Below are 25,566 nucleotides of genomic sequence, written 5' to 3'. Positions count from 1 at the left end.
TATACATTTAATATACAGCATATATATTAGATATACAATATATATATATACAATATATATTCGATATACAGGTGGATAATGTTCCACTAGTAACCTAAAGGGTCCATAGTATATGGATAAGGTTGGGTACCTTATGCTGGTAATACTATGGATACGACCCACTTTATAATAGTTACAAATAACTTGATCCAGGTCATTCGTGTGGAGACATGCCAGTTGAGGTATCCTATACAATGAGTTTGTATAAGACCGGACCACGAAATAATTAATCTTTAGCTATAACACCGTTAGCTAATAGATTAATATTTCAATAGGATGACCAGGTAACTCGATCTCAATCCTGAGTGAGTTATGGACTCCTGTCTGTCAGGGCTCATCCTTTGATTTGTATGGGTGGGACTGGCCCGAGTCGTGGACTCAATATGCCTATCATTATGGGGACAGGACCGAGTGGGGGAGCTGGGAACATAACTTGTGACGCCCCCAAATTTCACTACGTAACGAGATGACGTCACTATATTACCTATTCACCCCCCCCCATTAAAGGCAACATAAAGTGTAATGCCCTCGAAAATACATCCTGAAATATTGAAATAATGCGATCATTCCCCTGTCCTTTCCCCATACAATACAAAGACGTGAAACAGTTACCTTAAAAATAATCAGAGACTCACAACACAATCAATTCCTAAAAGTTCGTGCCCGCCTTAGTGGCTAGCAATCCAAATAAAACAAAACAATCATTTAGTCCAGTAATCCAGAGTGCATCAGTGATTCAAATAACAACAATAACCGGAAGACATTAGTTCGCCTACTAAGAATGAATAAAGGAAAAAGAAAACGTTCCTTGAGTCAACCTAATGTCTAGTACACCTCTAACTATAAGTTTCTAATGCTACTCGCAATGAACGGCAGTTTCAGCCATCATAACCAACACAACTAGTGATCCCTCCTCGGTCAAGCCTCCTCCACGTCATCACCACGGTCAGGGGCCCTGTTCACACCTGAAACAATTAAGGTAGAGGGGGGGGGGGTGAGTATATAAAATACTCCGTAAGTAGCCCTCCCTAACTAATCACAACAGCATGCTCGTAATCACAGCGACATCAAACACAATAGCAAAACAAACAACCAGACAACAAGAGATGATAACAGTAGATTAACATTACCATATAAGCATCCAAACACCAAGACTCCCAGGACTTCGACTACGGGACCCACTAACTTGTGACCCACTCGAGTTATAATTTGCTTTACCCTTTACCTTTGTACTCCAAGACTAACTCTTCGAGGCGTATCGGCCATTGATATTTATCCCCAAGATACCGACCTCCATTTACAAAAGCTTGGCGTTCGACCTTGCCATTTATCCCCAAGGCCTTGAACTGCGCACCAGTCCTTGACATTTATCCCCAAGGTACCAATGACTACTCGGCGTATTGGTTCTTGACATTTATCCCCAAGACCCCAATACTCATCTACAGAAACTTGATGTTCGGCCTTGTCGTTTATCCCCAAGGTACCGATGGCTACCAGCGTATTGGTCCTTGACATTTATCCCCAAGACCCCAATACTCCTTTATAGAAACTTGGTGTCCGGCCTTGTCATTTATCCCCAAGGCCTTCTACCCCTGGAGCCTCGACATCCAGTAGGGACTTAACCGCCTCGTCCATTGCCCACGAGGGCACAACACCGGTACATCCACTTTCATTACAAGATAAACCATGCATTCGCAACATCGTCATTCGCTAAAACTTTACCACATAACCCCCAAATCATCTACTACAAGGCCTTGTGTAACCCAACGACTAGTATGCGTTTTCACTTCCGACAACCCACATGATAACAACAGCTAACCCGTCCCATCACTCTAGTCAACTACCACTAACCCTTCCAAGACAACCTGTAAGTCACCCACATTCCAAGTCACAACAGAATTTTTCAGCATACTTTTAAACTTACGAAACAAAAAACTACCCAACAGCTTCCAACTAAATACATAAAACTAAATAACATACAATCAGCATGTGTATTTCATCTCAACATGTTTCCAAACGTCATAGATCAATCCCTCCCAACCATAATAATCAGAACTGACCAGCCACATTCAACGACAAGAAACCATGCATGCTCATAATGTCTAATAATAGAATTAGTGACATGTAACTCAACAACAATCACTAGGCGTTCACAAAACCGAAACTAACAATTTCTATATGGACGAAATAAACTATTCTAACAAAAAAATCAGCACAAAACCATTCCATTAACATTCAACAACACACGCAATTGCCCCCTAGTGCTACTTACACACTGCTATGCTCCTAGATCTTGCGTCAATTATACACCTAATCAACAATAGACAAATAGAAATAATTAACACAAAATTTCCAGCCATCGAAATTCAATATAAGGGATCTTGCAACGTCCGTTACCGTAAAAATCGCCTTCATCTAGGTGCGGGTAACTCTGGCCTAACTAGAATAAATGTGGGTTGCGTAAATCGAGCTTCTAATAGTTATGGGTAGGCACCGAAAGCAAAAACTGTTGCTGTCCAAGCTATTTTATCAACAAAAACTCACCAAATCGATACCCACTACCCCGTGTGCAGCAAAAACCCGCGCCGCAATTTCCGACCACCAAGGGAGACCGAACCCGCTCACGAGGGGGGGATGCGCCGCCGGCAAACGCCCCGAAACCCCACCGCCGCTGCCGATTCTGCTGCCCAACACCGCACGCACGCCCGCTGTTGCCCGAAGCTGCGCGTCCGTCGCTGTTTGATGCCACGCGCCGCTGCTGCCCGGAGCCACGTGCTTGCTGCTGCCTGAGTCGCGCCGCCTGCTGCCGTCCACGGAGATGGACGCCGCTGTGTCGAGGTTGCAGACCGTTGAGCTCACTTTGAGAAGGAGTGGGTCGGCGATAGAAGGAAGAATGGAAAGAAGGAAAACGAGGGGGGGTGTTTCACGAAGAAGGTGGGTTTGGGGGGGCTAGGGTTTTCTCTTCCCTTTTCTTTTGTTTTAAAACAAAAAACCACTTAGGCTAGGGTTTTTCTTTACCTCTCTTTTGTTTTTAAAATAAGGAAGGCCCACTTACCCAATTACTTTTTGTTAAAACAAAACAAAGCCCACAAACAAAAAATTAGAATCATATTTCCAAGCTCCTTAAGCCTAATTATATCCCATAATAGAATTAAGTAATTGGTCCAACGACCTAGGACAAATGCCAAAGAAGCGGACTCCTCGTTAAACAATAATTAAATAAGTACATACATGCCAATAATTCTCAACAATTTCCGCAGCAGCTCAAAATAAATTAAATGAAACACTTAAATTAAATTAAAAAGATTTCTAAGAAATGGAGGCCCCGAGACTCGAGAGTAACCTAACCTGAGTAACGCGGAGCGTTACATAACTACACAAGATGAATTCACTCATTCTCGACTTTATGGTAAGTAGATGAGTGTCCTCTTAAGTGCTGACTACAGGACTTGAACAAGGGGCCCCACGCTCTCATTGGCCCGAAAGGGACTTCCGGTTATTGGTTGGACCATAACCGGGTTATTCATTACGTGGTTACAAACACTCGTGAAGGATTGACTTACCGTTAATGGTCAACATCCATGGACGCAAAATATTCTATAGTGAGAAGAGTGCAACTGTGGATTTTGTTTGTTTTTGTTTCATTTCTTATAGGAAGCCAAAAATTAGTCTATTTTTCTATTTAATTATTATGCATTTTGAATGTATACTTAATTAGTTGTATATGTTACATAAAGTATGCCATATAGTTTAAAATCTCACCATAGGTTAAGCATGTTCATGCATCATATATATAACAGTTATAATGTATGATAGCATGATTTATTTTCATGAGTAATTAATATAAGTGTTGTATTAATTAGATGAAAATAAAGTTGCATTAAGCATGACATTACTTTAGTAAATATAAATGTTATATTTATGTATGTCATTGATGCATGATTATAGATTCAATTTCTTTAAATTTATAAGTGTTATAAGTTTGGTGAATAGAAATCAAAGTCTATAATCAAGAATTGCATGCAAACGCGAGGTCTTTAATAATTAACTTTAAAGGGGTTTGAAATTGATTTGATCTTAGGTTATATACTTTTTATTTTCGATTTTAAATAGGTTTAAAACGACGAAATAAAAGGTTAAGATAAAATATTGCATATAAGGGAACCCTATCTAAGGAAGGTTCTGTCTAGGTTGAGGTACTTAAGCTGACCGTAAGGGTACACCTCTACTTAGGAACCGACCTGGGGGTTGAATTAGTCAATATTTTATAACATGCAATAATGTGGTTAGTTCGTTAAAGTGTTTAATGAACTAAAACATTAGTGTTAAACAAATCCAATATAAAAGTTATATTCGGTAAACTAATAAACTTAGATAATTTCATTTAGTCAGATTTTACCAAAGTAATAACCCTAAGTTGTAACATACTAAGTGGGAGGATTACGTGTATATATAAAATATATCAAGTATATGAGATATATGCGGTATATATATACATTCTTTCCCTCACGTTCTCCCTATAAGTTCACACCGTGAGTTCCATACTCGGTCTCGTGCGCCCTAGGCGCGGCCTCCCTACGGAAGGTGTTTGCATGGTTCAATACCAAGGTGAATGGAGAAAGTATTTATAGTAAGTGGGAGAAGGATGTGTGACAACACATCCTACGGTCTCTTCCATTGGTTTGCAACGTGAGGTTTCATACACGGCCTGCATGTCGTCCTGGAGCGACCACCCCTACGGAGGGTATGTTGTATGGAATCAAAATCAGGGCGAACTCCAGAAATGGATAAGATCTCTTAGGTTTTGCAACAATATTTGTCCTTCCCTACTGCAGGCTTATTGGGGCGGACCTCTGGGGTCTGAAAATGACGGGTCACACTTATGATAAGTTGTTAAGTTAGTTAATAACTTCTTGACCAAACAAACAGTGTCTAACTATTATAGGAATAAAAGTTATTCGAGTGTAATATTTAGTTGAGAATGTCTCAATTCAGTGAAGGAGTAGCTGACTCCCCACGATAGCTATTGCTCTAAATCACTAAAGCATCGTCGCAAAAATAACCTTGATTGATAGGGTGCATTATTACTTTTTGCTAAAACTGATTGTGTTTTTAATGGGTAGTGCAAGTATCTAATATATATTTGTTTGTATTTCAGCATGTCTGCATCCATTATTGTCCTGTTTGCCACCGAAAAACTTAATGGTGAAAATTACACACAATGGAAAACGAACCTTAACACGATACTCGTGGTAGATGATCTTAAGTTCGTTTTAACTGAGGAGTGTCCTCAGGCTCCCACGCCTAATGCAGCCCGAGCCAGTCAGGATGCCTATGACAGATGGATCAAGGCCAAGGTCTACATCTTGGCAAGCATATTTGATGTGCTGGCCAAGAAGAATGAGAACATCGCACCGCAAGGGAGATCATGGACTCGTTGCGGGACATGTTTGGACAGCCGTTAATTCAAGCCCAACACGATGCCCTCAAGTTCATTTACAACTCCCGCATGAAAGAGGGAACATGTAACGCCCCTGAATTTCGCTACGTACAACGGGATAACATCACTATAATTCCTATTCACCCCCTCCCATTAAAGGTAACGTAAAGTGTATGATACGAATCCATTTGTGACCAATTACATATATCAAAGGAGCAATTATTACAAGAAAGGCAAGGAAGATTCAAGAGGCTTTCACACTGCACCTTCAAAAGCTTGTTAATGCACAAGAACCAACAAAGAGTTTTGAGCCCGAATTTATTCATAATGTTACTTCAATGAGTCAAGAAGAGAATGGAGCAAAGATGGCACGGGAAAAGTTGTCTATTTTGAGAGATGGCACGGAGGACAAAAAAAGTGTGCAGATTCGTGAACAGGTGCCTTTGCAGATTGCACCTCTTTGGAGTTTGTGAAGTCAAAAGTTGTCAAACCATATCCAAATGTGAAGCGCCTCCTACAGCACATAGATAAGACCATTTGAAGCATGACTACGTTTTCTGATCCGCATTTAAGTGTCTAGAATGATGTGCAATCAAGTTTTAATTTGCATGTCTTATTTTCTACAATTTCCATTAAGTAGTAATTTGAAAAACTTTTGGTGTTCTTATGTTGAACGACCATTTGGCCTATTCAAAGGCTTGTAATGCTCTTGTTATGGATAACTTAAGATTGAAACATATTGGAATTCAAGAACTTTTGTTCCTTAACACATCTGGTGTTGCTTCTTTCAAATCTTGCTTTAGGTTTGATGTTAAACCGATTCATTGGATTAGTCTTGATCAAGCTAATTCTGGAGTGAGTCGTCTTAGGATCTAGGAGTGACCATCGTAGATTCTAAGTCCGATCTAAGAGTGATTCATCTTCTAACCTTATTCTTGGTTGGAATCATTCGGTAAGTTAGTCGTTTTTGTGAATGTTTGCAAGGATCCTAGAAGGACCTCTAGCTTTGTAAACACGAGCAACCTTCGCGCTTATCAATGTAATGCCCTCGAATTTACAACCTGAAATATTGAGATAATGCGATCATTCCCCCTATTCCTTCCCCCTTAAACCCAAAGACATGAATCTGTTAATTTAAAGATAATCAGGGGCTCTTAGCACAACCAATTCCTTAAAAGTTCATGCCTGCCTCAGTGGCTAGCAATCCAAATAAAAGAAAACAATCATTTGGTCTAATAACCTAAAGTAAACTAGTGACTCGAATAATAACAATATCCGCAAAACAATAGTTCGCCTAAGAAGAATGAATAGAGAAAAGAAAGATGTCCCGTGAGTCAACCCAATGTCTAGTACTCCCTTAACAATAAGTTTCTAACGCTGCTAGCAATAAACTGCAGTTTCCGCTATCATAACCAAACACAACTAGTGATCCCTCCTCGGTCAAGCCTCCTCCACGTCATCACCACGGGTGGAGGCCCTGTTCACACTTGAAACAATTAAGGTAGAGGGGGGGTGAGTATATATAATACTCCATAAGTAGCCCTCCCTAACTAATCACAACAACATGCTCGTAATCATAGCGACATCAAACACAGTAACTAGAAAATCAAGCAGAAAGAAATAATAACAGTAGATCAACATTTCCATACAAGCATCCAGTCGCCGGGACTCCGACTACACGACTCACTAGCCCTTGACCCTCTTGAGCTGATACTCGCCCTTCACCCTAAGTTAGTACTCCAAGTCTAACTCTTCGAGGTGCATCAACCCTTGACATTTATCCCCAAGATACCAACCTACCTCTACAAAAGCTTGGCGTTCGACCTTGCTATTTATCCCAAAGGCCTTGAACTGTTACTCATAAACACCATTCTATGTTAGTCCTCCAAGTCTGACTCTTTGAGTCATAATTGCCCTTGACATTTATCCCCAAGACCCCAATACTCTTCTACAGAAACTTGATGTTCGGCCCACTCATCTCTACCAAGACTGGTCTGTCAATTCCCGGCTTTCTACCCCCGGAGCCTCGACATCCAGTAGTGACATAATCGCCTCGTCCATTGCCCACGAGGCCACAAAACCCGTACATACACTTTTCATTACACGATAGACCATGCATTTGCAACGTCGTCATTCGCTAAGACTTTACCACATAATCCCCAAGTCATCCACTACAAGGGCTTTGAATAACCAAACGACTAGTATGAATTTTCACTGCAAACAACCCACAGAAAAACAAACAACTAACTCGTTCCATCACTCTTGACAATCCCCACTAATCCTTCCAAGACAACCTATCAGCAATCCACATTCCCAATCACAACACCATTTTCCAGCATGCTTTCATCGTACCAAGCAAAGCAATAACCCAACAACTTCCAACTAAACAACATAAAACTACATAACATAAAATCAGCACATGCATTTCATCTCAAACATATTTCCAAACACCATAGGTCGATCACTCCCAACCATAATAATCAGAACTGACTATTCATATCCAACAATAAGAAACCATGCATTCTCATAATGTCTAACAATAAAAACAGTAACATGTAACCCAACCATACTCACTAGTACCGCACAAAAAACAAGACTAACAGTTTCTATATGCACGAAATAAATTAATCTAAATAAAAATCAACACAAAACCATTCCATTAGCCCTCGATACGCATCTACTGGCTCTTTGGAGCTACTTACACACTGTTATGCTCCTAGACCTTGCGTCAATTCAACACCTAAGCAACAATAAACAAACAAAAATAATTAACACAAAATTTCCAGCCATTGAAATTCATTATAAGGGATCTTGCAACGTCTATTACCGCAAAAATCGACTTCGTTTAGGTGCGGGTAACTCAGGCCTAACTTGAATAGATATGGGTTGCGTATATCGAACCTAATGGTTATGGGTAGGCGCTGAAAGCAAAAACTCCTGCTGTCCGAGCTATTGTATCAACCAAAAACTCACCAATCGATACCCACGACACCGTGTGCAGTAAGGACCCGCGCCGCGATTTCCGACCACCAAGGGAGATCGAATCCGCTCACGAGGGGGGCTGCGCCCCGGAAAACGCCCCAGGGATTGCCGCCTACTGTTGCCCGACGCCGCGAGCACGCCTGCTGCTGCCCGAAGCCGCGCGCCTATTGCTGTCCGACGCCGCGTGCCGCTGATGCCGGAAGCGGCGCCACCTGTTGCAGTCCGTCAGAGATGGTGCGTCGTTGCATCGAGGGTCCCCAGCTGTTCAGCCCGCGTCGGGGAGGAACAGGTTGACGATAGAAGGAGGAAACAGAAAGAAGGAAAATGGGGGGTGGGTGTTTCACGAAGGAGATGGGTTTGGGGGCTAGGGTTTTCCCTTCACTTCTCTTTTGTTCTAAACATAAAGAAGGCTGACTTGGGCTAGGATTTTCCCTCCACTTCTCTTTTGTTTTAAAATAAAGAAGGCCCACTTACCCAATTTCTTTTATTAAAACAAAGCAAGGCCCATGGACCAGAAATTTAGAATCCTATTCCCAACCTCCCTACGCTTAATTATCACCAATAATAGAAATAAGTAGTCGGCCCAACGACCCAGGACAATTTCCAAAGAAAGCAAACTCGTTGTTAAACAATAATTAAATACGTACATACACGCCAATAACTCACAACAAATACCGCAGCAGCTCGAATAAAATGAAATGAAACAATTAAATTAAATTCAAATGATTTGTAAGAAAAAGAGGCCCCCAGACTCGAGGGTAACCTAACTTGAGTAACGCAGGGCGTTACAGAACATTAGTGCGAGAACATGTTCTCAATCTGATGGTCCACTTTAATGTGGCTGAAGTGAACGGCGCTGTCATAGACGAGGGGAGTCAGGTCAGCTTTATCTTGGAATCTCTTCCGAAGAGTTTCCTACAGTTTCGCAGCAATGATGTGATGAACAAGATAGAGTACAACTTTACCACACTCTTAAATGAGCTACAGATTTTTCAGTCTCTTATGAAAAATAAGGGACAAGAAGCGGAGGCAAACTTTTTCACCTCAAAACGGTTCCATCGTGGTTCGACCTCAGGAACCAAATCTGTACTTTCTTCTTCAGGAAGTAAGACTTTCAAGAAGAAGAAGAACAACGCAAGGGGGTGAAAGCTGACCCTACTATTACTGCTACTACCAAGAAGGGCAAGGCCAAAGTTGTAGACAAAGGAAAATGTTTCCCTACAACATGTATGGGCACTGGAAAAAAAACTGCCCGAAATACTTAGTCGAAAGGAAGAAAGCCAAATAAGGTAAATATGATTTAGTTGTTCTTGAAACTTGCTTAGTGGAGAATGATGATTCTGCCTGGATACTGGATTCAGAGGCCACTAACCATGTTTGTTTTTCTGTTGAGGGAATTAGTTCCTGGAGGCAGCTTGATGTTAGGGAGATGACTCTCAAAGTCAGATGGGAGATGTGGTCTCAACAGTTGCAGTGGGAGACCTAAAGTTGTTTTTAGACAAGAATACATATATATTATTAGATAACATGTATGTAGTTCCCAATATAAAGAGGAACTTAATTTCAATTTCTTGTCTACTGGAACAATGTTATGTCATTTCCTTTTCATTAGATGAAGTATTCATTTCACGAAACGGTGTTAATATTTGTTATGCAAAACTCGAAAACAACTTATATGTGTTAAGATCAACCATAACTACAACAATTTTAAATACAGAGTTGTTTAAAAATGCTAAAACTCAACACAAAAGGCAAAGAACTTCTCCAAAAGAAAATACCTATCTTTGGCACTTAAGATTAGGACATATAAATCTCAATAGGATTGGGAGATTGGTTAAGAGTTGACTTCTAAGCGAGTTAGAAGATGACTCGTTACCTCCATGTGAATCTTATCTTGAAGGCAAGATGACTAAAATACATTTTACTGGAAAATGTTACAGAGCCAAAGAACCCTTTGAGCTGGTACATTCAGACCTTTGTGGTCCGATGAATGTTAAAGCCAGTGGAGGGTATGAGTATTTCATCCCTTTCATAGATGGTTATTCAAGGTATGGATATCTCTACCTAATGTAACATAAGTCTGAAGCCCTTGAAAAGTTTAAGGAGTACAAGGCTAAAGTTGAGAATCAATTAGGTAAGACAATAAAGACACTTAGATCTGATCGGGGTAGAGAGTATATGGACTTAAGATTCCTGGACTATATGGTAAAACATGAAATTACATCCCAACTCTCAGCACTTGGAACACCTCAACAGAATGGTGTATCAGAAAGGAGAAATATAACTCTGTTGGACATGGTTCGATCTATGATGAGCTATGCTCAATTACCTGCCTTGTTTTGAGGTTATGTAGTAGATACTGCAGTATAAATTTTGAACATAGTGATGGAACTTTAGACATGCACAGCGGAAGCTAAGGATCATAATACACTTAATGAAGTAATTTAACTAAAATAAGCATGCTTGAAAATATGATGAAAAACGTAAAGAGAAAGTGATTAACTTTATACCTTTGAAGACCTCCACTATAACTTCTTCTCCTAACTCAATGGGACAACCAACGGCAAATCCATGCTATCCTTGGGTTGATGAACACGGTTGTGGGACCGAATTTTGAGTGAAAGCAAAGGGAAAGCATTAATGGCTAGGAGAAGACAATAGAAATTTGAGTGGAAAAATTCTACACTTATGCAAAGAAGCATTAGCCTTCTCCAAGTGATCTTCATCACCTATATAAAGACCAAATGCATGCAAAGACAAGCCTTGCATGCCTTCCACTTCAAACCCCACTAGCATGTAAAAGATAGGTGTCATTACCTTGAAGAAACACTTCAAAAACCATTAGTTAGTGGGAAAATCCAACTTTGAATTTGGATTTTTCCACTAACTTGATTTTTTAAATAAAACTTTTATAAAACTAATTTTTATAAAAAAATTGAAATATCAATTTTCTATTAAAACAAAAACCAAGCCAAATTTATATCTCATATTAATTGATCTTTGACACCTAAGCTTGATTAATCACATTAATCAAATTACAACTTTTTTTCATGCTTTAAACTTATTTAAAACTAATTTAAATAAGTCATACTCTCCATAATAATTAATTCTCAATTAAATTATATATTATATCTCATATAAAATACAATATTCCTTTAAAAATCGAATTTGAACACTTCAAATTCTTGCTTCACCTAGTTCATCAATTTTATCTTTTATGAGCTAGCATGGAGATCCGTTGGACCTACAGATCATGGGCTCCAATGATTCGAGACTAACTGGTCAAACTCTTTAACTTAGTTAATCAACATTCATTAACTAACAGGACTATCCACTATAGCCTGTAGATGCACTCCCCTCACTGTAGATATATTTGTGTCCATTCAATATAACTGTTATCGGTAAGTTGATCCTTCACAGGCCGTTCGTGACCTCAGCTAAGTCAAAAAAACCGTTTTACCTCTGAGTTACATCTTTTCTCCTTAAGTACAACTATCCCTCTAATGAACAATTGATTTAGGATCAAATTACTAAATCCAATTCCTCTCTGGTCAGTGAGAGGATATGGCCCCTTGTTCAAGACTCGGGATCAGCCCTTAAGGGAACAACCTTTCTATTATTCCTAAATCGGGTAGGAGTGAATTCCGTCTTGTTAATTCTATGTCCCCAGCTATACCCAATCTTATCCCTGAAATGGGAGGCATATTGAGCAGCGTTGATGAGCTTACATTCACCTATGCAGATCAAGGGAGAATCCTGAATAAATAGGAGTTCATAGATGGCTCAAGATTTAGATCAAGTTATCTAGGTCATCGATAAACGAAATTAATCAGTGTTATCCAGAAACGATGTTAATACGTAACAGTGATTATTTCAGTGTGAGTCTTACACAAACTCATTGTGTAGAACACCCCCGCTCACATGTTTCTACACGAACGAATCAGGATCACTTTGTTTATGACACCTTACAACATTGGTAACAATCATAAAGTGGGTCGTATTCAATAGTGTCTCCAGGAAAAATTACCCAACTTGATCCATGTACTATAGACTGTTTAGACTATTTACTTGAACTTGATCCAGTTTATGTGTCCACATAAAGTCCAAGTACTCATTATAATAGCCAAGGGTTTGTAGTTTATTAGATTTATTAAAAAAAACAAATTCACTTTCATTTCACAACACTTGTCTGAATAACCTCACATTAATGTTCACTATTTACAAACTACGAGTTTTATGACAAAATACCCAACCAACTTCCACTTGGACTAAAACTCCTAGTGGGTTTGTAACATGGTTGAGTTAAGTGCGAGAAATGTAAATACAATAAACTAGGGCATCTCATACCCAATTTCTCCCACTTGCTCTATTTATTCTAATCGTAGTCCTAAATTCTTTAGGTGACTCTGAAAAACACTAGCCGGGAGGGCCTTCGTAAATGGATCAGCAATGTTATGCTCAGACGCTATTTGTCTTACATTAACGTCTCCTCTCTACACAATTTCTCTGATGAGATGGTATTTGCGTTCAATATGCTTTCCGCGCTTATGGCTTCTCGGTTCTTTGGAGTTCGCCACTGCCCCACTGTTATCGCAATATAAAGTGATGGGCAGATGTATGTCTGAACAACTTCTAGATCATTTAGGAGTTCCTAAGCCATACTGCTTCCTTGGCTGCTTCGCATGCAACAACATATTTTACTTCCATTGTGGAGTCGGCAATGCAGCTTTGCTTTATACTTCTCCACACTACTGCTCCTCCATTAAGAGTGAACACTGATCTTGAAGTAGATCTCCTAGAGTCTATATCAGTTTGAAAATCGGAGTCAGTGTATCCAGTAATGATCGGATCTTTATTTCCATACACGAGCACATAGTTCCTTGTTTTCCTAAGATACTTGAGGATATTCTTAACGGCAGTCCAATGTGCATAACCGGGATTGGACTGATACCTAGTAACTATCCCTACTGCAAAGCATATGTCTGGTCGGGTACATAGCATTGCATACATCAAACTCCCGACTACTCATGCATAGGGAACACGTCTCATATCCTCAATTTCTTAAGGTGTCTTAGGACATTGTTCCTTCGGCAGATGTATTCCATATCTGAAAGGTAGATGACCTCTCCTGGAATCCTGCATCTTATATTTAGACAACACTTTGTCTATATAAGTTATTTGAGATATAGCTAGCGTTCTGTTCTTTCAGTTTCGAACTATTTGGATACCTAGAACATATTGTGCCTCTCCAAGATCTTTCGTTTGAAATTGGGTTGCTAGCCAATTTTTTATGTCAGTTAAATATCCTACATTATTCCCAATAAGTAGGATGTCATCTACATACAGAACAAGAAATGCTACCGTGGAGTTGATGATCCTTTTGTAAACACAAGGTTCATCAATATTTTGTTCAAAACCGTAAGATTTGACTGCAACGTCAAATCTCATGTTCCAGGATCTGGATGCTTGTTTTAATCCATAAATGGATTTTTTAAGTTTGCAAACATTTTGCTCCTGACCCTGTTCTACGAACCCTTCTGGTTGGACCATATAGATACTTTGGTCAAGATTACCATTCAGAAAGGCAGTTTTCACATCCATTTGCCAAATTTCATAATCATAAAAAGTGGCAATGGATAAAAGTATCCTAATAGATTTAATCATAACAACAGGTGAAAAGGAATCTTCATAGTCTATCCCCTCCACCTGGATGTAACCCTTTGCTACTAATTGGGCTTTATAGGTTTGTACCTTTCCCGAATGGTCTCTTTTACGCTTATAAATCCATTTGCAACTGATAGGTCTTACCTCATCTAGTTTGTCTACAAGCTCCCAGACCGAATTGAAGTACATAGACTCCATTTCGAGGTCCATAGCTTTGATCCACTAATCTCAATCAACATCATACATTGCCCTTTTATAGGTCAATGGATCCTCTAAGCCATCATTAGGCATGGTGACTTCGGTTTCAATTAAACCCATATAGTGGTCAAGCTGTCTCATAACTCTACCACTACGTCGAGGCTCTCTCATCTCTTGAGAAGGATGTGACGGACTAGATGTGCTTGGTCTATTATCAACTCTTGTTGATGGACCAGCCTGATCAACAACTCTTGTTGATTTATCTATAGCATCTTTTGAAATCTCCTCTAATACTAGTTTGCTGCGGGGTTTATGATCTCGTATATGGTCTTCCTCTAGGAATGTGGCGTTTGTCGATACAACTACCTTTTCATCTTGAGGATCATAAAATATACCACCTCTCATTCTTTTGAATAGAATTGAGTGTTTCTTTCATTGCCTTGTGCAAATCCCCTCAAATTTCGAATCCCTTTGCGTGGTTAAACTTAGGCCCTCGTGTTTGAACCCCTTGGAGCATGCTTGTTTGATTGGTCATCAAACTCGTGGAGTGTTTTCGGCCTCAAGCATAGTGAGTAATTTGTCTGCTGAAGGTAATGACTGCAAAGGTAATCCCTCTAACCTTGGCCTTTCTGGTTAAACCATCTATACGATTGGATTCAAGTAGCTTGTGGCTCGAGTAGCTCAATACGCTTGGGTTGTCGCATATCATTGTTGGCTAGTTATGTTGGTGACGTACAATCTACCCTCGTGGTTGTGCATGAAGCGAAAATTTCTGATGTTGACTGCATTAATATCTGGTCCCAAACAACCAGGAAATGACATAGATGTTTATTTAGCTCCATTAGTTGATGATTTGAAGAAGCTTTGGAATGATGAAGTTGAAGGTTTTGATGCATATCAAGAACGGTGTTTCACACTCAAAGCTATTTTAGTGTGGACTATTAATGATTTTCCTGCGTATGGGAATTTGTGTGGTTGTGCGGTAAAAGGATATCACACATGTCCGATTTATGGGGAGAAAACTTCATCCATTTATTTGTAAAAGGGAGGAAGATGACGTATCTCAGGCATCGAAAATTTTTACCTCGTAATCATCCATATAGGAAGCAGAAGAAAGCATTTAATGGTAAACAAGAATTGGGATTCGCTCCTGAACCATTAAGTGGAGCAAAAATTCTTGCAAAAACAAGTGGACTCCAATATTCATTTGGTAAGAAAGGAAAAAAGGAAAGAAAAACGGAAGAAAATGATGGAGATCTTTCAAATAGTTATTGGAAGAAGAAGTCTATTTTTTTTAGTTGGAGTACTGGAAGCATTTTCATGTGCTGCATTGTTTAGATGTGATGCACATTGAAAAGAATGTGTGTTCAAATCTTATTTGCACATTATTTTATATTCTAGGAAAATCAAAGGATGGATTACAAGCTCGTCTAGATTTGGTCAAATTGAATATTAGATCAGAGTTTGCCCCTCAAGTAGGAGAGAAAAGGATATTCTTACCTCCAGCATGTTATACATTATCACGGGTGGAGAAATTGAATTTGTGTAAGACACTATCAGAAACTAAAGTACCTGAAAGCTATACATCTAACATACAGTCTCTAGTGTCGCTAGAAGAATTGAAACTTAATAACCTCAAGTCACATGACCATCACGTTCTTATGCAACAATTGTTACCGGTGGCCATTCGTGGTGTTTTACTGAAATATGTTAGATATGCCATTATTCGACTATGCTTCTTCTTCAATGCTATATGTAGCAAAAGATGGCTTAAAAGAACCAATAGGGTTTAAATGGCTTAAAAGATGACTTCTAATTTGATTCGATTATTTGGGACCATTGTAATTTTCTCTTAATCGCCCAAATATATATTCTCCATGGAATGTAAGTTAGCATATAATGTAGGCATCATAACTTGACTTTTAGTGTTGGGTTTTGGCAAAATATTAAAAGAGTGAATTCTCCCACATCGAAAAGGTAAAAGGAGAGAGTATACTCCAAGTGCGAGCCCGTGAGTATGAGTTTTATTCATCCCAATTGAAATATTTTAAACATAGTATAATAAATTCTAGTTAAGGTATTTGATTTGAGAGAGTGTTTTATGTAATCAGAGTGGGGTGAGAAATCTGTGTAGTTGTAATAATTTTTAACATACGGATTTTTCTTAGTGGGTTGTGGTTTTTTCTCTTGCGTGTTTTTATTTTGTTACTTTCTTTAAATTTCTCAGGTATTTTCCTGCTTATTCATAGGGTAGGTAAATTTCTTTCCCGCATTACCACGATCTAAACATAGAAGAGTATATTGTAGGAGCTTTTTGTTGGTTGCTCTCGATTTTAAGGCACAAGTTAATAATTTATTGTGCTATCAGACCTATTTTGTGTTGGAACAAAAGAGGACTAAATGAAAAAGATTGTTGTGTCGTGGATGAAACCACTATCCTGAAAGCAATTACGGCACGACCATGGTGCTATATCGTATGCTTGCCGATTGCTCCCCAAGGTTAACACAACTTCGAAACCAGACGTACACTTGTCGAGGCCGAATGAAATCGATAAACATGCTCAGAAAAGTTTTCTTACTACATTCTAAAACAAAAACAAAGTCTTGATTTATATAGAAACAGTATGCCATTTTTTATTATTTAAAAAAAAAAGTAAAGTTAAAAATAGCATACTCTAAATTTATCAAATTTAAAAATAGTTAGAACAAATTAGTCTTTTAAGGACAAATTAGTCATTCCCAACAATCCTCCACGAATGACTAACTAGTTCTTAAAAAATACATTTTCTGAGCAATGAAAGAAAATAAACTTAAGCATTAATATCTTAAGATTTGAATTAATGCATAGTGAAGTAAGATAACAACCTAAATAATGAAAGTGAGTGTCTCTTGAACTTCCACTAAGTATGGTTGAAACCCCCACAACACATTTTATTCCTTGTTTTTTCGATTCCGCGATATAAACCAAGTGCTATTAATGACCATGCACATAAAACTTTGGGTCATCGTGAAAGCTCTAGAAAGATACTTTTAACTCTTTCATAGAAGGTGGCCCACTTTCACAATCACGTTATTGCTTCATCAAGTCTATCACAGATAAACCACTCAAAATGAAGACTCCGTACATAATCCATTAAGTCCATACAGACCACCCAAATAAAGGGCTATGGATTCTCATAGTACATCACAACTATTATCCATCAATTCTATACAGACCACCCAAATAAAGGCTATGAATTTTCACATTGCATCACACACATAAGTGCATTATCCATCAAGTCTATATAGACCACCCAAATATAAGGCTATGGATTTATAGTTTCAATGAAATAATCCGTCAAATCCTTTCTAGGACCACCCAAAATATAGAGCTATGGATTTGTAGCTTCATTACTTAGGTAAGTCTTATCAATTTTCCACAGTTTGCTAAATAATTTAAATAGCAACATCTCATCGTTAATTGACATTAGATGTAATTAACCAATAAATTTATAAATTTCACCTTCAAGAATGACTCACAAAACATTCCAAAGGAAATCGAAGGGACAATTATGCACCATATAATTGTACATTTTATTCCTATTGAGATCATAGAAATACTCACAATAAAAATATTCATAATGAATAATTTTATATTCAATTAAAATAAGACTATATATTTAACTATAGTCAAGATCTCAAATCACCCATAAATTAATTTAAATTGAGATACTTTGTTACCTCAATTTTCTTCTTCATAAATTTTAAGCTGCATCTCAAAAAAACTATAGCAATTATTTCAACAATCATAAATAATTGCAAATTTTACAAAGAAGAGAATAGAGAAACTTGCTTTGGTTCATGCATAAAATTGTCAATAAATATCATGCTCAATTTATGACAATGCTATGAGTTGAAAATTGTTAAAAACCTCGTCAGAAAATTAAAAGATTTAAAAATTTTACGCTCATAATATAGGAAAAATCAGCCTATATACAACTTAATTGTGTAGCGAGTAATTCAAATATATTCAACTTAATTTTGACATAACCAATCAACATATTTATGCCAAATAATTTATGCATGAAAAATTATATTATCATTTTATTATCGCACAAGTATACGAAATTTCACCTGTTCAGCTTCCCTTCTTCCATCTTTCAAATTTTTCTGGTGGCCTCCCCCACAATTGTAGCATTTGCGCATAATCCATTCTCGACAATAATACCAATAGAATTTCTAAAAGATAAAGCAGAGAGATTATTAATCACAAAATGAAAAATCAGACCCAATTAAAAAAAATGTTAGGATATGGTCCGGTTCACGGTCTGATCTATGGTCCGGGTCAAAAAAAAAAAAAAAAACCTAATGTTGATGACATCATCTCCCTTTTTTATTAAGACAAGGAGGAAACTCTAAGCTTTTCATCCTCTCATCTTCTCCTTTTCTCTCATTTCAACCACCACTACTTGGTTCCAATCAGGTATGATGATTTCTGACCTCGAACTAAACTAGGAATCCGACCTGTACTGACTTGATCGTCGGAGTGCTCACCTTTTTGTGCAGGTCCGCCCAAGTATTCAGATCGGTCCGGAGGCCGAGTTCGAGCTGCAATCGGAAATACACTGTTGTGCATATCCTTGCATAAACATTTGGCACCGTCTGTGGGGACGACAATCTAAGTCATCCCAATCCTTTTAAACCAATACACGAGCGAAAATGGTTCAACCAGCAAACTCGACCAATATGGCAGATCGAAGGACTCTAGCTGCCAGCGATGCCCACCAGAGGGAGGACGGAGCAGCAGTGGTAGAGGGGCAAGGTCACGACGGCCTAGCAACAGAACCCCTCCGCAGGTCGGCACGAATCACCGCGCCTGTCCTACCACCTGTGCACCCAAGGACATCCAAGGCCACCCGTGGCCGAGGTGGGACCTCTAAGAAGGGCGCCCGGGGTCCAGCCCCGGCTCCACCAAGTGAGAACTTTGACGCACTCCAGAGAGAAATGGAGGCAATGCGCACACAAATGCGGTCCATGGAGGAAATGTATAAGGAGATGATACTAACTGCAGGCGCAGGGTCCCGATCTGAAAATCGAATGACGCGCATTGACATGCGGGAGCAAAGGGGTTCCCACCTCGGCCCAGTCGAGGAGGAACATCCCGAAGACAACGAGAGCGAGGGGCACACTCGCCAGAGAGGAGACCTTTGTGAACACCTCAACAGAAAGAGAGGCTCATCTCTCTAAAAAGGACAGTCACCAGAGCTCCAACCAGTAGGCTGAATCCTCTCGCAACCCAGTAACTCCTGCAGGAAGGATTACAAGGGAGGAGTTCGACCAGCTGAGGAGCCAGCTCGATGCTCAGGTGGAGGCCTTAAAGGCCAAATGTGAGCAGAAAGAAGGTCCACTGAACGATGGCGACTTGGGAGAATCGCCTTTCACCTCGGACGTTTTGGAAGCACCGATCCCTCCGAAGTTCAAAGCTCCTACTGTGAAACCTTATGATGGGTCGAAAGACCCCAAGGATTATGTTGAGGTCTTTGAAGGCCTCATGGATTTCCAAGCGGCATCAGACGCAATCAAATGCCGCGCCTTTCAGATCGCGCTTACTGGCATTGCGCGATTGTGGTATCGGGGACTGCCAGCCAGGTCGATCTCGACCTACTCTCAGATGAGAAGGGAGTTCCTCGCCCAGTTCTCTTCTCGGCATTATGACAAAAAGACAGCGACCCATCTCGCCACTATCAGACAGAAGGAGGGTGAGACGCTGCGAGAATATGTCACCAGATTCCAGGAGGAGCAGTTGAAGGTCGCACACTGCTCCGACGACTCGGCCATGTGCTATTTTCTCACCGGTCTAGCCGACGAGGCCCTCACGGTGAAACTTGGAGAGGAGGCCCCGGCCACCTTTGCCGAGGTGCTTCAGAAAGCGAAGAAAGTCATCGATGGACAGGAGCTCCTTCGAACCAAAACCGGCCGACCAGAACGAAAGATCGGCCGGGGCAGAAGTGGAAAAGATATAGAAAAGACAGATCCCAAGTCCAAGGACAAGGGATCCTTTTCCAGCGGCCGAGCTGAGTATCGGAGGGCGGAGAACGGACCTACCAGGAGCCGACCTTACGAACGCTTCACCCCGACCACGATTCCAATTTCCGAGATCCTAACGAACATCGAGGAGTCTGGAATGGAAAAACTACTCAAACGTCCTGAGAAGCTTCGGGGAGCCCCGGAGAGGCGCAGCAAGGACAAGTATTGCCGCTTCCATCGGGAGCACGGCCATAACACGTCGGACTGCTGGGAGTTGAAGCGCCAAATTGAGGATCTAATTCAAGATGGCTACTTCAAGAAATTTGTGGGAAAGCCCAGGACCAGCTCGGCAGAGAAAAAGGAAGAGCGGAAGCGTTCGAGGACGCCGCCCCGGCGCACTGACCGACCTGCGGTCATCAATACCATTTTCGGAGGGTCAAGCGGGGGTCAGTCAGGACATAAAAGAAAGGAGTTAGCTCGTGCAGCCAGGCGCGAGGTGTGTATCATCAGGGAGCAGAGGCCGACCTGCTCAATCACCTTCGACGGTGCAAACTTGGAGGAGGTTTACCTGCCCCACAATGATGCACTTGTGATCGCTCCCTTGATTGATCATGTGGTGGTCAGGAGGGTGCTGGTAGACGGAGGCGCATCTGCTAACACCCTGTCCTTACCGACCTACCTCGCCCTGGGATGGACGAGGACGCAATTGAAGAAAAGCCCGACACCGCTGGTTAGGTTCTCCGGAGAATCAGTCGTCCCAGAGGGTTGCATCGACTTGCCGGTCACGCTTGGACAGGACCGAACTCGGGTCACCCAAATGGCCGAGTTCGTGGTGATTGATGGTAGATCGGCCTATAACGCCATCTTTGGGAGACCCATCATCCACTCATTTCGGGCCATTCCCTCGACACTTCATCAAGTTTTGAAGTATTCCACCCCCAATGGCGTGGGCACGGTCCGAGGAGAACAGACCGCTTCAAGGGAGTGTTATGCCTCCGCACTCAAAGGCTCATCGGTCTGCGCCCTTGAAACTCTCACCAGTAGGGATGGGACGCTCGGGTTCGAGGCCGACCTGCCGAGGAGGGAGTTTGCCGCACCCACTGAGGAGCTCGAGCTTGTTCCTCTGCTTAGTCCCGAGAAGCAAGTAAGCATAGGAACCAAGCTGGGGGCCACCGACAGAGAGGAGCTAATCCACTTCCTCAGATCCAACTCGGATGTCTTTGCGTGGTCCCATGAGGACATGCCTGGAATTGACCCGAAAATTATGACGCATCGCCTCAGCATAGATCCGTCATTCCGACCTGTAAAGCAAAAAAGAAGACCTATAAACAAGGAGCGGAGTGATGTAATTGTTGAGGAAGTTAGCAAACTTTTGAAAGCTGAATACATAAGAGAAATTTCGTATCCCGAGTGGCTCTCCAATGTTGTATTAGTTAAAAAATCTAACGGAAAGTGGAGAATGTGCGTAGATTTTACGAACTTAAATAAGGCATGCCCGAAAGATTGCTTCCCACTGCCGAGGATTGATCAGCTCGTGGACGCCACAGCCGGGCACGAACTACTCACCTTCATGGACGCCTACTCTCGGTACAACCAAATCAAGATGCATGTCCCAGATCAAGGTCATACCGCATTCATAACAGACCAAGGTCTGTACTGTTACAAGGTCATGCCCTTCGGGTTAAAAAAACGCAGGAGCGACCTACCAAAAGAATGGTGAACAAAATGTTCGCCAAGCAGATCGGCCGGAATATGGAAGTGTATGTGGACGACATGCTTGTCAAGAGCAAGCAGTCTAAGTCGCATCTCTCCGATCTGACCGAAGCCTTCGAGGTTCTGAGGACATATCAAATGAAGCTCAACCCAGCTAAATGTGCCTTTGGAGTCTCTTCGGGAAAATTCCTTGGCTTCATGGTGAACAACCGGGGAATCGAGGCCAACCCCGAAAAGATTAAAGCCGTGCTCGAGATGGAGGAACCTAAGACGCTGAAACAGCTTCAGTGCCTCAATGGCAGGATTGCGGCCCTGAACCGGTTTGTTTCAAGATCGACAGATAAGTGCCTTCCTTTCTTCAAAGTCCTACGGAGGAAAGGGCCGTTTGAATGGACAGCGGAGTGCGAGCAAGCATTTCAGCAGTTGAAAAGCTACCTCTGTTCCGCACCTTTGCCCGCCAAGTCCATGCCGGGGGACAAGCTCCAATTGTACTTAGCAGTGTCTGACAGCGCCGTCAGCTCGGCCCTAATCAGGCAAGAGGAAGCGCGGCAAGACCCGGTCTACTACACAAGCAAGGCTATGACCGAAGCCGAGACCAGATACCCTCAAATGGAAAAGTTGGCTCTTGCTTTAGTCACCTCGGCCCGACGGCTTAGACCATACTTCCAAGCCCATACCGTGGTGGTGCTCACTAACTTGCCCCTAAAAAACATCTTCCATAAGCCAGAAGCTTCTGGACGCCTGATGAAGTGGGCAATGGAGCTAAGTGAGTACGACATCCAGTTCGAACCCATAACTGCGTTGAAAGGACAAGCAGCGACAGATTTCATAGCCGAGCTCACACCACCTTCCGAGCTGAGCGAGTCCGACCTACCGTGGACAATCTATGTCGACGGATCCTCCAATGAGAAGGGGTGCGGGGCCGGGGTCCTTTTGCTCGGACCAGGAGGCGAGCGATTTGAGTATGCCTTGCGGTTCGGCTTCCGGACTTCTAACAACGAGGCTGAGTATGAAGCATTTATTGCCGGCCTGTGAATCGCTAGAGCATTGGGGGCCTCTTGTGTTAAAGTCTTCAGCGACTCCCAACTGGTTGTGAGCCAGATCAAGGAAGAGTACCAAGCCAAAGACTCCCGAATGGAGAAGTATTTGGGCAAGGTCAGATCGTACCTCGCCCAGTTTCGAACTTACGAAGTACGCCGGGTTCCCCGAGCAGAAAATTCTAATGCCGACGCCTTAGCCAAGTTAGCATCGGCGTACGAGACCGACCTGGCCAGGTCGGTCCCCGTCGAGATCTTGGATAATCCCTCGATCTCAGAGCCAGATCTGATGGAGATCGGCGCTCTAGAGTCCTCATGGATGGACCCGATTGCGGACTTCATTAGGGGCAACTCACCACAAGACCCCAAGGAGCGCAGAAAGTTGGCAAGGCGAGCAGCTCGGTTCGTGGTCCGAGGTGGAGCGTTGTACCGACGCGGCTTTTCCCTGTCTTTATTGAGATGCCTAACCCCTGAAGAGGGCCTGTACGTCCTAAGAGAAATCCACGGAGGAGTGTGCGGCAATCACTCAGGCGCCCGGTCGCTGTCAACCAAAGTGATCCGACAAGGATACTATTGGCCGACCCTCAGCCAGGACGCCAAGAAGTTCGTCAGAACTTGCGACAATTGCCAACGCTACGGAACCATAATCCACCAACCTCCCGAGCTGCTCACCCCCATCTCGGCCCCGTGGCCATTCGCGCAGTGGGGGGTAGATATCATTGGTCCTTTCCCTTTGGGCATGGGCCAGACCAAGTTCGCTGTGGTTGCTGTGGATTACTTCACAAAGTGGGCCGAGGCCAAGGAGATCTCCCACATAACGGAATCCAGAGTCACGTCCTTCGTATGGACAAATATCATATGTCGTTTTGGTATACCGCAGGCCATTGTGACGGACAATGGGAAGCAGTTTGACAACGCCAAGTTCAAAGACTTTTGCAGCAAGCTTGGCATAAGTCACCTTAGCTCGTCCCCCGCACATCCGCAAGCAAATGGGCAGGTGGAGGCAGTCAACAAGATCATCAAGCGAGGCATCAAACTTAGACTGGACTCCAAGAAAGGCAGGTGGGCCGAGGAGCTACCAGAGGTTCTATGGTCGTACCGGACCACCCAAAGGGAATCGACGGGTGAGACCCCGTTCTCCCTGGCCTTCGGCTCCGAAGCTGTAGTCCCGGTTGAGATCGGCATGCCATATGACAGAGTAGAGCGTTACGAGCCTACGGCAAATGCGGAAGAGCTGCTCCTCAACCTCGACTTGTTGGAAGAAAGAAGAGCAATGGCCCAGCTACGCTTGGCGGAATATCAGGGCAGAATGGCCAGATATTACAACGCCCGCGTTCGACCTCGGACCTTTCAGGTCGGACATCTGGTCTTAAGGAGGATCCAAACCCATGTGGGTGCCCTTGATCCGACCTGGGAGGGCCCGTTTGAGGTCAAGGGCATAATCCGACCTGGGCCGTACGTATTGGCCGATCTGAAAGAAGACGTCCTCGCGCACCCGTGGAACGCGGAGCACCTGAAGCGTTATTATCCTTGAAATGCCAAAAGGGTATTCAATGGATCTGTAAAAACTGTTTCACAAGAATTATGATCGGAATAAATGTGATGATTTAATTTCATGATTCCGAGCTCGACCAGAAATTAAATGGGGGCCACGGACTCCCACGCGATCACATTCCAGCAGTCGGTTAAAATTCAACCCTTCAAAACCTAAGGGTACGAGGTGCGATGCCAAAACCACTGATGAACTTAAAATTCAAACCTTCAAGGTAAAGGGACGATGTGCAAAGTTCAAAATGATCAAGCCTCTGAACCTGAGGGTATGATGTACGATATGAAGAACAGCTACGGACTTAGGATTTTAGCCTTTTAACGTTTTTAAGTTAAGGGTGCGATGTTAAAAAATCCAGAGTTGGTGCAATGCATTGAAAGCTAGAAAAAGATTCAAATTCAAACTTTCAAATTATTTTAATTGAAGGCGCGACCTCAAAAGTAAGAGGTGCGAGGTGACATTGGCTGCAGTTCAAAGAAAAAGCAAAGAAAGGAAAGATGTTGCCAACAACAAAGTAAAAACGAATGGGAGCTTCTTTATTGAATGGGGAGCAGAGCCAAGGCTTATAGACCTTGCAGCTCTGCCCTGACACTGACAAACAAAAAACAAAAGAGAAGAGAAGAAAGACAGCAAAAAGCCTCTTGAAGGGTGGTCGCCTAAGCGCCTGCTTGAGGAGCGCCCTCTTGAGTGGTGCCGACCTGATCCTCTTCGAGGTCGGAGTAGTCAGAGTTCAGATCTTTGACGTACTTATCCACCAATGCTTGGGGGCCAGGGGTGCCACTAGGCCCAGACGCCCACTGCTCAGCATACTTCTTCTTCAGACCACCGAGATCGATCTGAAGGTCAGGCATGTCGGAAGCAATGCCCTTCATGAGAAACTTCAAGCCCGCGTCAGAGAAGTCTTTGGCAAATCCATCGAAGTCAGGATGTTGCCTAAA

General features: G+C 42.1%; 1 pseudogene; it reads left to right on the top strand.

Annotated features, from left to right (window-relative positions):
* The first annotated feature begins 5,198 nt into the window (after positions 1-5,198).
* Positions 5,199-13,062, top strand: LOC148208134 (uncharacterized; annotated as a pseudogene).
* The last annotated feature ends 12,504 nt before the right edge of the window (positions 13,063-25,566 follow it).

The sequence above is a fragment of the Momordica charantia genome, assembly GCF_013281855.1.
Source record: "Momordica charantia cultivar OHB3-1 chromosome 11 unlocalized genomic scaffold, Mcharantia_2.0 BLBB01000011.1, whole genome shotgun sequence".
NCBI lineage: Eukaryota > Viridiplantae > Streptophyta > Magnoliopsida > Cucurbitales > Cucurbitaceae > Momordica > Momordica charantia.
This window is presented reverse-complemented; position numbering and strand designations above follow the sequence as displayed.